Source organism: Ovis canadensis, chromosome 2 (genome assembly GCF_042477335.2).
Source record: "Ovis canadensis isolate MfBH-ARS-UI-01 breed Bighorn chromosome 2, ARS-UI_OviCan_v2, whole genome shotgun sequence".
In the NCBI taxonomy this organism is placed as follows: Eukaryota; Metazoa; Chordata; class Mammalia; order Artiodactyla; family Bovidae; genus Ovis; species Ovis canadensis.
Genome location: NC_091246.1, coordinates 42,316,561 through 42,331,281, shown reverse-complemented (window position 1 = coordinate 42,331,281; position 14,721 = coordinate 42,316,561). Strand labels below are relative to the sequence as shown.

General features: G+C 44.3%; 1 long non-coding RNA gene across 9 annotated transcripts in view; it reads right to left on the bottom strand.

Annotated features, from left to right (window-relative positions):
- The window catches only part of LOC138432592 (uncharacterized), a 77,379-nt gene that overhangs the window by 28,480 nt on the left and 34,178 nt on the right, over positions 1 to 14,721 (bottom strand). The window contains exon 4 of one of the 9 annotated variants that reach the window (XR_011253906.1): positions 1,631 to 1,708. The exons of the other annotated variants lie outside the window; for them this stretch is intronic. This is a non-coding gene — a long non-coding RNA (uncharacterized lncRNA). The remainder of the gene's footprint in view (positions 1 to 1,630; positions 1,709 to 14,721) is intronic. 9 annotated transcript variants of the gene reach the window in all.

Below are 14,721 nucleotides of genomic sequence, written 5' to 3'. Positions count from 1 at the left end.
AGTTCACTCAGACTCACGTCCATCGAGTCAGTGATGCCATCCAGCCATCTCATCCTCTGTCGTCCCCTTCTCCTCCTGCCCCCAATCCCTCCCAGCATCAGAGTCTTTTCCAATGAGTCAGCTCTTCACATCAGGTGGCCAAAGTACTGGAGTTTCAGCTTTAGCATCATTCCTTCCAAAGAAATCCCAGGGCTGATCTCCTTCAGAATGGACTGGTTGGATCTCCTTGCAGTCCAAAGGACTCTCAAGAGTCTTCTCCAACATCACAGTTCAAAAGCATCAATTCTTCGGCGCTCAGCTTTCTTCACAGTCCAACTCTCACATCCATACATGACCACAGGAAAAACCATAGCCTTGACTAGGCTGACTTTAGTCGGCAAAGTAATGTCTCCGCTTTTGAATATACTATCTAGGTTGGTCATAATTTTCTTCCAAGGAGTGTCTTAATTTCATGGCTGCAATCACCATCTGCAGTGATTTTGGAGCCCCCAAAAATGAAGTCTGACACTGTTTCCACTGTTTCCCCATCTATTTCCCATGAAGTGATGGGACCGGATGCCACGATCTTCGTTTTCTGAATGTTGAGCTTTAAGCCAACTTTTTCACTCTCCTCTTTCATTTTCATCAAGAGGCTTTTTAGTTCCTCTTCACTTTCTGCCATAAGGGTGGTGTCATCTGCATATCTGAGGTTATTGAGATTTCTCCTGGCAATCTTGATTCCAGCTTGTGTTTCTTCCAGTCCAGCGTTTCTCATGATGTACTCTGCATAGAAGTTAAATAAGCAGGGTGACAATATACAGCCTTGACGTACTCCTTTTCCTATTTGGAACCAGTCTGTTCCATGTCCAGTTATAACTGCTGCTTCCTGGCCTGCATACAGATTTCTCAAGAGGCAGGTCAGGTGGTCTAGTATTCCTATCTCTTTCAGAATTTTCCATAGTTTATTGTGATCCACACAGTCAAAGGCTTTGGCATAGTCAATAAAGCAGAAATAGATGTTTTTCTGGAACTCTCTTGCTTTTTCAATGATCCAGCGGATGTTGGCAATTTGATCTCTGGTTCCTCTGCCTTTTCTAAAACCAGCTTGAACATCAGGAAGTTCACAGTTCATGTATTGCTGAAGCCTGGCTTGGAGAATTTTGAGCATTACTTTACTAGCATGTGAGATGAGTGCAATTGTGTGGTAGTTTGAGCATTCTTTGGCATAGCCTTTCTTTGGGACTGGAATGAAAACTGAACTTTTCCAGTCCTGTGGCCACTGCTGAGTTTTCCAAATTTGCTGGCATATTGAGTGCAGCACTTTCACAGCATCATCTTTCAGGATTTGAAATAGCTCCACTGGAATTCCATCACCTCCACTAGCTTTGTTCATAGCGATGCTTTCTAAGGCCAACTTGACTTCACATTCCGAATAAAGTCACTAACTATTCCTTGCCCTAACAGCTCATATCTTGATTTATTGTCCTGTCTTACCATGAGCAGTAGGAGCTTGGACTCAGTGGTAACAGTGTTGTCATTAAGTATTAACCCACTTGCTTTCTGAAGCAGCTAGTTAATGTTTACTAGAGCTCATTGTATGAGTCAAATGACAGAGCATGGACAATCACTAGATACTGAGAATGGCCTTTACCATTATTTCCTGGTGACAGGACTGTTGGCTTTGTGGAGGTACCAAGATGGGGCTGAAAGAAGTATCATCTGTTCTACCCTAAAGAACAACAATAAAAACCTAAATATGAAACACAGAATATAAATTGTTAACCAGTTCTGTTAATGAGCTAGTTAAATTCATTAACTAATTTTGACATAGAATTGGAAGAGCAACCAGAGACATCAGTGAAGGCATGAACAGGACCTCCAAAGAGAAAAGATTAACATACATACACTACTATTTCGAAAACAGTAAGGAAGCCTGGCGTGCTGCAGTTCATGGGGTCACAAAGAGCCAAACGACTGAGCAGCTGAACTGAACTGATGTCTAAAATAGATAACAATGAGAACCTACTGTGTAGCACAGGGCACTCTACTCAGTGTTTTGTGGTGACCTGAAAGGAAAGGAAATCCAAAAAAGAGGGGATGTATGTATACGTATAGCTGATTCATTCTGCTGTACAGTAGAAACTAACACAACATTGGAGAGCAACTATACTCCAATAGAAATTAATATGAGAAAAAGAGAAATATGATGCCATCTAAGAGAATAAACGCAACAAATGAGAGGTGGACATGTTTGGTGTATCTGAGGCCAGTGGTTGGATGTGGCGGCCACAAGCAGCTTGCATGCTGTTGAAGTAAGTTGGTGTTGTTATTCAGAGTCTACATCGTGTCTACATTTGCGACCTCATGGATTGCAGCACACCAGGCTTCCCTGTCCTTCTCTCTCTCCCAGAGTTTGCCCAAGTTCATGTCCATTGAATCATCCTGTCTGTGCTATCCTCAGGGTAGAATACATATAAACACTGCCAGATACTATTTTTAAAGGCCCAGTTGCTGTTGCTTGTAGATGGACACTGATAACCTAGAATGCCCAGGCATGGCTCTTTTTTTTTTTTTCATGATTCCCACCATTTATTATTTATTTATTTTTAATATAAATTTATTTATTTTAATTGGAGGCTAATTTCTTTACAATATTGTATTGCTTTTGCCATACATCAACATGTTCCCCATCCTGAACCCCCCTCCCACCTCCTTCCCCATACCATCCCTCTGGGTCATGCCAGTGCACCAGCCCCGAGCATCCTGTATCATGCATCAAGCCTGGACTGGCGATTCGTTTCACATATGATATTATACATGTTTCAATGCCATTCTCCCAAATCATCCCACTCTCTCCCTCTCCCACAGAGTCCAAAAGACCGTTCTATACATCTGTGTCTCTTTTGCTGTCTCGCATACAAGGTTATCGTTATCATCTTTCTAAATCCATATATATGCGTTAGTATACCGTATTGGTGTTTTTCTTTCTGGCCTACTTCAATCCAGGCATGGTTCTGTAGTACCTTCTTTCCAAGGCAGAGGATCACCCTTACAGCATGTTTCCAGGCTGGTACTCACACACAAGGGGTGCATTTTAGGATTTGGTCCTGAATGGGGGTTCTTTGGGGTTCGTGGTAATTTAGGATGAGTGTCCTCAAAGACTGTTTCACATAGTGTGGTTCAGAACTTGTTGTCTGACCTGTCCTGGGTCAGTTTCAGTCCATGAAGTGAGTTTTTCCTGGGCTGGGTCCTCTCTGGACTGGGGAGCCCAGGACCTCATCTCCCTCTTCTGTTATATCCTCCTCCCTATCTTGCCCAGTGACAGGCCTAGAAGGATACACCCTAGACCGGAACCAAATTACAGTTAAACGGACGCCGGTGAAAGGATTTCACGGGACTTGATTTTTTATTCATTTACGGCTGCACTGGGTCTTCATCGCCGCCCGCGAGCTTTCTCTAGTTGTGGTGAGTAGGGACTGGTCTCTAGCTGTCGTGCACAGGCTTCTTATTGCTGCGGCTTCTCTTGTCGCAGAGCCCTGGCTCTGTGCGCCTGGGCTTCAGAACTGTGAGGCATGGACTTAGTTGCTCTGCGGCATGTAGGATCTTCCCGGACCAGGGCTCAAACTCATGTCCTCTGCTTTGGCAGGCAGATTCTTAACAACTGGACCACCAGGGAAGCCATTGGTGGAATTTTAATAGCAACCTATGAACTTGAGAAGCTAGGGAGTAAGGGAGAATGAGTCTTCCTACTATTCACATTGTCAGAGTTGCTCTCCTTCCGTAGACTTGCCTTGAAATCACTGCTAGACACATTTCTTGTCTAAAGATAGGTAAGTAATTACCCTCAAACAGACTGAGGATGTCTCTAAAGCTGCCAGGACCATATCTGAAGTTTCAGTGGCCATGAGCCACTGATTGCTTTTTTGCCTCCATTCCACCTGGGGAAAAATCCCCCAAGTTCACTTTACTCTGAGGCCAATGGACAGATATGTGAAGGGCCTCCAGGCCCTGTGGGCTGCTGGACGTGGACAAGGACATGGACAACTGAGCATCTCAGAGCCGAATACATGGAAGGCAGTCCGGGCTGGCTTTGTCCTCACACAGTGCAGGACAAGGCAGAGACTGCCCACCCAGCTGCAGCCTCCCTGTGTGGGGATTGCTGAGCTGGGGGCTATTTCCTCCACTGCGGACCTGGAAGCGGTGAGTGTGACAGCCATAGCAAGCTGCTCTGACATTCAAGTCTGAACAGGCATAGGCGGGAAGACCAAACCACCTGCCCCTTCCTGAGGGTATTGGGGCAGACATGTAGCTGTAATGTCCCTTCCAGGAGCAAGGACACCTTTTTAACCTTTGGTGGCATTTGCCTCCTGTAGATGGGCACTGGAGCTTCTCTGGTGGCTGAGTGGGTAAAGAATCTGCCTGCCAATGCAGAAAATGCATGGGTTTGATCCCTGGGTCAGGGAGATCCCCTGGAGAAGGGCATGACAACCCACTCCAGTATTCTTGCCTGGGAAATCCCATGGATAGAGGAGCCTGGGGGACTAGAGTTCATGGGGTCACAAAAGAGTCGGGCATGACTGAGCGGCTAAACAACAACAGACAGGGCACTGCCCTGGGAGGGGCACATGCCTTGGATCATATAGTGGGAGCCAGCGGGGGACTCTTGGCCTGTGGCTCTAACTCCCAACTTTGCCCAGAGGGCCACCCTGCCCTAACCCCACTGGCTGTCACTTGTGCCATCATCAGATCTAACTTCTCTTCTAGAAAGTACTATTCTCCTGTTCTTCCTTTTTTTTTTTTTCCCCTGTCCTTGTGGCGATTTGTTTTCATTTGTTCCTTGTTCATTTTGTTCCAGACATACTGGTTGGGGAAGTAAACTGGGGAGGCCCAGAATCTCTGGGCTATGGGTGGGCTGCTATCTCTGGTGCACAAGTCTCTCTGCAGGGCCCGCCCCTCCCTCGCAGCTGGCAGCTGCAGTGGGGAGATGCCTGCAGTCTGGAATCTGCAGTGGTCCAGCTGAGAGGGCTGGCTCCCTGCCCCTGCAGATGGTCAGGATGACACCTTGGCTGTGTCAAGCATCCCCCATGTCACCCCCACACATGTGGAGCCCCGAAGACTGTTCCTTCTCTCCTTCTGAGGCTTCTTTTTGCTGCTCTTTGGTCGAGAATGAAAGGCTTGGCGATTGCACCCTGTTATCATGTGACAGTCATTTACAGCCTCAAGCTCTAAGGCAGGGGTCAGGAATGAACCCAAAAGGAGGCGTCCCTGGGGAGGACTGACCACACTGCTCTAGCTTGGGCCAGGCAGGCAGAGGTGTACATGGAGTCTTCTGTGCCTCAGTTTCCCCATTTGAACCAATGTCCTCAAATGACAGAGGATGAGATGGTTGGATGGCATCACCAACTCTGTGCACATGAGTTTGAGCAAACCCCAGGAGATAGTGAAGGGCAGGGAAGCCTGGCATGCTGCAGTCCTTGGGATCACAGAGTCCATGGGGTCACATTATTGAGACACTGAACAACAACCTCAAACAACTTATTGCTCTCAGAGCAGAATACTTGGAAAAACCTAAAAAATATAAAGAAAAAAATCACCCACAACTCTCCCATTAATGTCTTTCTGTTTTCATCTATTTTGCATAACTGAAACACCCTGCCTGTACAATTATGGATCCTGCTTTTAAACAATGTGTTCAGTCACTCAGTCTGACTGACTCGTTGTCAGTCTGTCTGACTCTTTGTGACTCCATGGACTGTAGCCCACCAGTCCTCTGTCCATGGAGTTTTCCAGGCAAGAATACTGGAATGGGTTGCCATTTCCTTCTCTGGAGGATCTTCCTGATCCAGGGATCCAACCTGTTATGTGTTCCTGCATAACAGGCAGATTCTTCACCACTGAGCCACTTGGGAAGCCCGTTTTTAAACGATAATCTTTCCATAATGAACAAATCATTCATGTTCATTGCACAACATTCAGAAAATTCAAACACAAAGAATAAAAATGACTTTTCATTGCTCCTTTGAGAAATAACAAGCAGTAATATTTTCATGTTGTCTTAAAAAAATTTTTTTTTAAACTTTATTTTTCAACTTTTTTAGCCACACCATACCTGTGCTAATCCAAACATCCAGTTCTTCCCTCCCCGACCCCACGCTCCTTGGCAACCACAAGTCTGTTCTCTCTGCCTGTTTGTCTGTGTCTGTTTCATAGATAAGTTCATTTGTGTAACAGCTTAGATTTCACACGTAAGTGATACCACATGGTATTCGTCTTTCTCTTTCTGACCTACTTAGTATGATAATCTCTAGGTCCATCCATGTTGCTGCAAATGGCATGAGTAGCATTCCGTTGCATATGTGCACCACATCTTTACCTATTCATCTGTCAATGGACATTTAACTTGTTTCCATGTCTTGGCTTTTGTGAATAGTGCTGCTAGGAACATAGGGGTGCATGTATCTTTTCAAATTATGGTTTTGTCCAGACATGTCTAGGAGTGAGATTGTTGGATTATATGGCAACTCCATTTTTAGCTTTTTGAGAAAACTCCATGCTGTTTTCCATAGTGGCTATACCAATTTACATTCCCACCCACAATGCAGGAGGGTTCCCTTTTCTCCACACACTCTCCAGCATTTGCTCTTTGTAGACTTTTTTTAATGATGGCCATGCTGACTGGTGTAAGGTAGCACCTCACTGTAGTTTTGATTTGCATTTCTCTAATAATTAGAGATGTTAAGCATCTTCTTATGTGCTTGTTGGCCATCTGTATGTCTTCTTCAGAGAAATGTCTATTTAGATATTCTACCCATTTTTCAATTGGGTTGTTTTTTTCTTTGTTGTATTGTATGGGTTTAGTTATGGCAACCCACTCCAGTACTTTTGCCTGGAAAATCCCATGGATGGAGGAGCCTGGTGGGCTGCAGTCCATGGGGTCGCTAAGAGTCGGATATGACTGAGCAACTTCACTTTCATTTTTCACTTTCATGCATTGGAGAAGGAAATGGCAACCCACTCCAGTGTTCTTGCCTGGAGAATCCCAGGGATGGGGGAGCCTGGTGGGCTGCCGTCTATGGGGTCGCACAGAGTCGGACACGACTGAAGAGACTTAGCAGCAGCAGCAGCAGCATGGGCTTAATTGTGCTTTCCTGGTGGCTCAGCAGTAAAAGAATCCACCTGCAATGCAGGAGCTACAGGAGATATGGGTTTGATCCCTGGGTTGGGAAGATCCCCTGGAGAAGGAAATCGCAACCCACTCCAGTATTCTTTCCTGGTGAATCCCACGGACAGAGGAGCCTGGCGGGCTACAGTCCATAGGGTCACAAAAAGTTGGACATGACTGAAGCAACTTAGCAAGTATGCATATGCATGGGCTTAATTAGCTTGGCTTTTAGATGAGGAAGTTGAGGCACAGAGAGGTTAAGTGCTTTGCCTAAAATCACAGAGATAAGAAGTGGTAGAGCTGGTATTCTAAACCAGTTGGTTTCCAAGTCTCTGCATATAATCCTCTCTTTCTCTTTTTTAAAGATTTTTTTGATGTGGATCATTTTTAAAGTCTTTATTGAATTTGTTACAATATTGCTTCTGTTTTAGGCTGTGGTCTTTTGGCTGCAAGACATGTGGGATTTTAGCTCCCCAATCAGGGATCAAGCCTGCACCCACTGCATTGAAAGGTGAAGTGCTAACCACTGGACCACCAGGAAAGTCCCTATAACTGTCTCACGGAGCCAGTCCAGCTGAGTGCAGGCAACTAGGAAACTGAGCGTAGTGGTAGGGTAAGTATGAACCATCATTTTAGTGCATTCACAGAGTTCCACGTCATGGGTAATAGGCACCTGGCCCATGTGTATTTTTGAGGGAGCTCGTTAGCCTTCAGAGTCTGCACAGAAATAATTATTCAAAACGAGATGTTATCTGGGACTTGCCTGGTGGTCCAGTGATTAAGACTCGCCACTTTCAATGCAGGGGTTGTGGGTTCAATCCCTGGTGGTGAAACTAAGATCCTATAAGCCACCTAGTACTGCCAAGAAATTAAAAAAATAAAAACAACAAAAAATGAGATGTTACCTTTTAGAGGGACAGTCTATATTTAGGAATAAAATGATGTGATATGTTTGCTTCCAGATAATCCTGGTTGGGAGTAGGGTGGGGTTGCACAATGAACACATGGGGTGTAAGTGATACAAAATCAGCTGTGAGTTGAATTTGTTGAAGTTGAGTGGTAGATCTATGAGGGCTCTTTCTTCTCTTGAATTTGCTGAAAATTTGCCATGCTACACTATTTTAAAAAAATCTCAAATCAGGGACTTCCCTGGCGGTCCAGTGTTTAAGACTTCTTGCCTTTCAATGCAGGGGGTGCAGGTTCAATCACTGATTGGGGAGCTAAGATTCTGTATGCTTAATGGTCAAAAAATCGAAACACTAAAGAATAGCAATACTGTAACAAAGTGCTGCAGTCCACCAGCTGGAAAAGAATGGGATAGGACTTAGAGACTGAACAACAACAACTGTAACAAATTCAATAAAAAAGACTAAAAATGGTCCACATCAAAAAATGGTTTTAAAAAAAGAATCTCAAAGCATTAGATAGCTCAAGAATGACCTCTGAAGGGACATTCTAATCCAGAGTATAAAGGTTCAGAGTAGAATATAAAGATCCAGTTCTTTGTTTGGTTTCTAACTTCTTAATTGAAAATAATATTATTTATTTCTATTCTGACCTAAAAAGCTTCCCCAGTGTTGCTCAGTCTATGGAAATATTCTCACAGGGCACAGCTTCTCATAAAGAACCTGTCAAATGAGCATTAGAGGTTTGTTCATTCATTCAGGAACCCTTATTTTTGGAACTTCCCTGGTGGTCCAGTGGCTAAGACTCTGAGCTTCCATTGCAGGGGCCGAGGTTTGACTCCTGGTCAGGGAACTGGATCCCACATACCACAGTTAAGACCCAGCACTGCCAAATAAATAAATTTTTAAAAAATAAATGTCTTTTTTAAAAAAATAACTGTTATTTTCCTCTTGAGCAGAGGGATGAGCTGTGAGGGAGATGGCTGAGTTTGGGAGAAAAGATACATGAAGGAAAAGTTAGTTCAATTCAGTTCAGTCACTCAGTCGTGTCTGACTCTTTGCAACCCCATGAATCACAGCACGCCAGGCCTCCCTGTCCATCACCAACTCCCGGAGTTCACTCAGACTCACGTCCATCTAGTCAGTGATGCCATCCAGCCATCTCATCCTCTGTCGTCCCCCTCTCCTCCTGCCCCCAATCCCTCCCAGCATCAGAGTCTTTTCCAATGAGTCAGCTCTTCACATCAGGTGGCCAAAGTACTGGAGTTTCAGCTTTAGCATCATTCCTTCCAAAGAAATCCCAGGGCTGATCTCCTTCAGAATGGACTGGTTGGATCTCCTTGCAGTCCAAAGGACTCTCAAGAGTCTTCTCCAACACCACAGTTCAAAAGCATCAATTCTTCGGCGCTCAGCTTTCTTCACAGTCCAACTCTCACATCCATACATGACTACTGGAAAAACCATAGCTTTGACTAGACGGACCTTTGTTGGCAAAGTAATGTCTCTGCTTTTGAATATACTATCTATGTTGGTCATAACTTTTCTTCCAAGGAGTAAGCATCTTTTAATTTCATGGCTGCAATCACCATCTGCAGTGATTTTTGGGCCCCAAAAAATAAAGTCTGACACTGTTTCCACTGTTTCCCCATCTATTTCCCATGAAGTGATGGGACCGGATGCCATGATCTTCGTTTTCTGAATGTTGAGCTTTAGACCAACTTTTTCACTCTCCATTTTCACTTTCATCAAGAGGCTTTTTAGTTCCTCTTCACTTTCTGCCCATAAGGGTGGTGTCATCTGCATATCTGAGGTTATTGATATTTCTCCTGGCAATCTTGATTCCAGCTTGTGTTTCTTCCAGTCCAGCATTTCTCATGATGTACTCTGCATATAAGTTAAATAAGCAACCCCATGAACAGTATGAAAAGGCAAAATGATAAGATACTGAAAGAGGAACTCCCCAGGTCAGTAGGTGCCCAATATGCTACTGGAGATCAGTGGAGAAATAACTTCAGGAAGAATGAAGGAATGAAGCCAAAGCAAAAACAATACCCAGCTGTGGATGTGACTGGTGATAGAAGGAAGGTCTGATGCTGTAAAGAGCAATATTTCATAGGAACCTGGATTGTCAGGTCCATGAATCAAGGCAAATTGGAAGTGGCCAAACAAGAGATGGCAAGAGTGAATGTCAACATTCTAGGAATCAGCGAACTAAAATGGACTGGAACGGGTGAATTTAACTCAGATGACCATTATATCTACTACTGTGGGCAGGAATCCCTCAGAAGAAATGGAGTAGCCATCGTGGTCACCAAAGAGTCCAAAATGCAGTACTTCATGCAATCTCAAAAACGACAGAATGATCTCTGTTCCTCTCCAAGGCAAACCATTCAATATCACAGTTATCCAAGTCTATGCCCCAACCAGTAACGCGGAAGAAGCTGAAGTTGAACGGTTTTATGAAGACCTACAAGACCTTTTAGAACTAACACCCCAAAAAGATGTCCTTTTCATTATAGGGGACTGTAATGCAAAAGTAGGAAGTCAAGAAACACCTGGAGTAACAGGCAAATTTGGCCTTGGAATGCGGAATGAAGCAGGGCAAAGACTAATAGAGTTTTGCCAAGAAAATGCACTGGTCATAGCAAACACCCTCTTCCAACAACACAAGAGAACACTCTACACATGGACATCACCAGATGGTCAACACCGAAATCAGATTGATTATATTTTTTTGCAGCCAAAGATGGAGAAGCTCTATACAGTCAACAAAAACAAGACCAGGAGCTGACTGTGGCTCAGATCATGAACTCCTTATTACCAAATTCAGACTCAAATGGAAGAAAATAGGGAAAACTGCTAGACCATTCAGGTACGACCTAAATCAAATTCCTTATGATTATACAGTGGAAGTGAGAAATAAATTTAAGGGACTAGATCTAATAGATAGAGTGCCTAATGAACTATGGATGGAGGTTCGTGACATTGTACAGGAGACAGGGATCAAGACCATCCCCATGGAAAAGAAATGCAAAAAAGCAAAATGGCTGTCTGAGGAGGCCTTACAAATAGCTGTGAAAAGAAGAGAAGTGAAAAGCAAAAGAGAAAAGGAAAGATATAGGCATCTGAATGCAGAGTTCCAGAGAATAGCAAGAAGAGATAAGAAAGCCTTCTTCAGTGATCAATACAAAGAAATGGAGGGAAAGAACAGAATAGGAAAGACTAGAGATCTCTTCAAGAAAATTAGAGATACCAAGGGAACATTTCATGCAAAGATGGGGTCAATAAAGGACAGAAATGGTATGGACCTAACAGAAGCAGAAGATATTAAGAAGAGGTGGCAAGAATACACAGAAGAACTGTACAAAAAAGATCTTCACAACCCAGATAATCATGATGGTGTGATCACTCATCTAGAGCCAGACATCTTGGAACGTGAAGTCAAGTGGGCCTTAGAAAGCATCACTACAAACAAAGCTAGTGGAGGTGATGGAATTCCAGTGGAGCTGTTTCAAATCCTGAAAGATGAATGCTGTGAAAGTGCTGCACTCGATATGCCAGCAAATTTGGAAAACTCAGCAGTGGCCACAGGACTGGAAAAGTTCAGTTTTCATTCCAATCCCAAAGAAAGGCAATGCCAAAGAATGCTCAAACTACCGCACAATTGCCACATCTCACATGCTAGTGAAGCAATGCTCAAAATTCTCCAAGCCAGACTTCAGCAATACATGAACCGTGAACTTTCTGATGTTGAAGCTAGTTTTAGAAAAGGCAGAGGAACCAGAGATCAAATTGCCAACAGCCGCTGGATCATGGAAAAAGCAAGAGAGTTCCAGAAAAACATCTATTTCTGCTTTATTGACTATGCCAAAGCCTTGGACTGTGTGGATCACAATAAACTATGGAAAATTCTGAAACAGATAGGAATACCAGACTACTTGACCTGCCTCTTGAGAAACCTATGTGCAGCTCAGGAAGCAGCAGTTAGAACTGGACATGGAACAATAGACTGGTTCCAAATAGGAAAAGGAGTACGTCAAGGCTGTATATTGTCACCCTGCTTATTTAACTTATATGCAGAGGAAAAGTTAAGCATTTAGCAAATGTTGTTTCAAACCTTAGTGGAGGCTAAGGGGTAAGGGAGGAGGGCATGGGGGTGTCCCCCAACCAAGGGCTTAGAGTTCCTGAAGGAAGGAGGACCCAGCCTGGAGCCTGGATCCCGGATGGCTCTCTTTCGTCACTCACATCCTTCTCATCTGACCGTCCTGAGGCTCAGGACTACACACAGGGCTCAAGATGGTACACTTTGCAAAGAGAGATCTACTTCCTAGCCAGCCAGACCAAAACAAGAAAGCACTGCTCAACAGAGACACAGTCATAGAGAAGAGACTTTGGACACAGTGGGGTAAGGAGAGAGTAGGATGGAGTGAGAGAGTAGCATCGAAACATATATATAACCATATGTAGAACAGATAGCCCATGGGAATTTGCTGTATAGTACAGGGAGCTCATGCCCCTGGTCTGTGACAACCTAGGGGGTGGGAGGGAGATTCAAGAGGGAGGGGATATATGTATACTAACAGCTAGTTCACGTTGTTGTACAGCAGAGACCAAAACATTGTAAATCAATTATCCTACAGTTAAATTTTTTAAAAAATACAGCATTCAACACCACCTCTTATCCTTATATGGTAGCAAACATTCAGATAAAACTGGCAGCCGTGTGTTTTTTCAGTGACTTTACTTGCCAGGACTACCAGTGTATGACATGTATGTAACATATTCCAAACTGGATTTTACCTTCTAAGAGATTAGATTAATAGAAAGCAGAGGTGGGATGGACTCGGCCGACAGACAATAAATTAGCGAAGTAAACGTCTGTGCGCTCTTGCTCAGGGAAGATCTTAGGTCTCAGGACCACATGCTCATGTTCCGCCAATGGAAGTTCAGTGAGGTTCCACCGTCCCCTCCTCCCTCGGGTATCCGGCCTCCTCCCTGCCTGGAAAGCCAGTGTTTATTTTCTGACGTCACTCACTATGCTGTATGCTAGGATTCAGGGCAACACAGAAAGTTGAGATCCTGAGCACTGTAATTACACCTCTTCCTGGATTTCAAGTAGAGCTGATTTGTGAGTATGCCAGATTTTTCCGGGTCTGGAGGCAGCAGGCAAGGCCCAATCACACCCGGTTAGTGAGGCTGCCAGTTTCCTGCTCTGCCCCCACTGCAGTGGCTTGTGAGCCTCAGGGCCAGAGCTCAATGGCAGGGTCACTACAGCCTCCTTCCTGCCCACACCTGCGCAGTCGGCTTGGGATGCTGATGGCGCAGCTCCATGGGGGAGAGAAATGGAAAGGTGAGCCCAAGGTGGGCATCTCTGGAGTCAGGTTCTCTGTGGATTCATGAGAAGTGGCCAGGAGGGCCTGATTGAAGCTCTGCAGGACTCAAAGGGTACCAGACTCAGAATAATTGGGGTCCCGAGTAGTAATTTCCATTTTGTACAGAAAGGCACACACATTGGCATAGATAAGGCAGAGATTTAAGCTCTCCTTGCTTCCAGTCAGTCCTGAGAGGAAAGACTGAAAGGTGGCAAAAACTCAATTTTCTGACTGCCTGGGCAGAGACCTGTGCCTGGAGTAAGGCACCCCCACAAGTGAGGCATCCAGGGGTTTCTTCATTGGTGGGCAAACACCGGCTTTCTGTGGGCACTGAAGTTTTCATAGCTCCCCAAATTCCACAACATGGACTCTTCCCGCTTTTACATGGGAAGACCATTCCTTACCGCCCTTATTCTTGGCTTTAAAGACTTCTCCCAATTTCACTAAAGTCTGTTAAGAGTTCATTTTTTAAAATATAAATTTATTTATTTTAATTGGAGGCTAATTACTTTACAATATTGTATTGGTTTTGCCATACATTAACATGAATCTACCTCAGGTATACACGTGTTCCTCATCCTGAATCCCCCTCCCTCCTCCTTCCCCGTACCATCCCTCTGGGTCGTCTCAGTGCACCAGCCCCAAGCATCCAGTATCATGTATCGAACCTGGACTGGCGATTCATTTCATATATGATACTATACATGTTTCAATGCCATTCTCCCAAATCATCCCACCCTCGCCCTCTCCCACAGAGTCCAAAAGACTGTTCTATACATCTGTGTCTCTTTTGCTGTCCCGCATACAGGGTTATCATTACCATCTTTCTAAATTCCATATATATGCGTTAGTATACTATATTGGTGTTTTTCTTTCTGGCCTACTTCACTCTGTATAATAGGCTCCAGTTTCATCCACCTCATTAGAACGGATTCAAATATATATTTTTTAATGGCTGAGTAGAACACGACTGAGCGACTGAACTGAACTGACTGAACTCAATACTCCATTTTGAGATGCAGATATAGAGAACAAATGTAGGGATACCAAGGAGGAAGGGGTGGTGGTGAGATGAACTGGGAGGTTGGGATTGACATATATATACTAATTTGCATAAAACTGGATAGCACAGGGAACTCTACTCAGTGCTCTGTGGTGATCGAAATGGGAAGGAAATCCCAAAAAGAGGGGATGTATGTATACGTACAGCTGATTCACTTTGTTGTGCAGTAGAAACTAACACAGGCTTCCAGGTGATGCAGTGGTAAAGAATCTGCCTTCCAATGCAGGGATGGAAGAGATG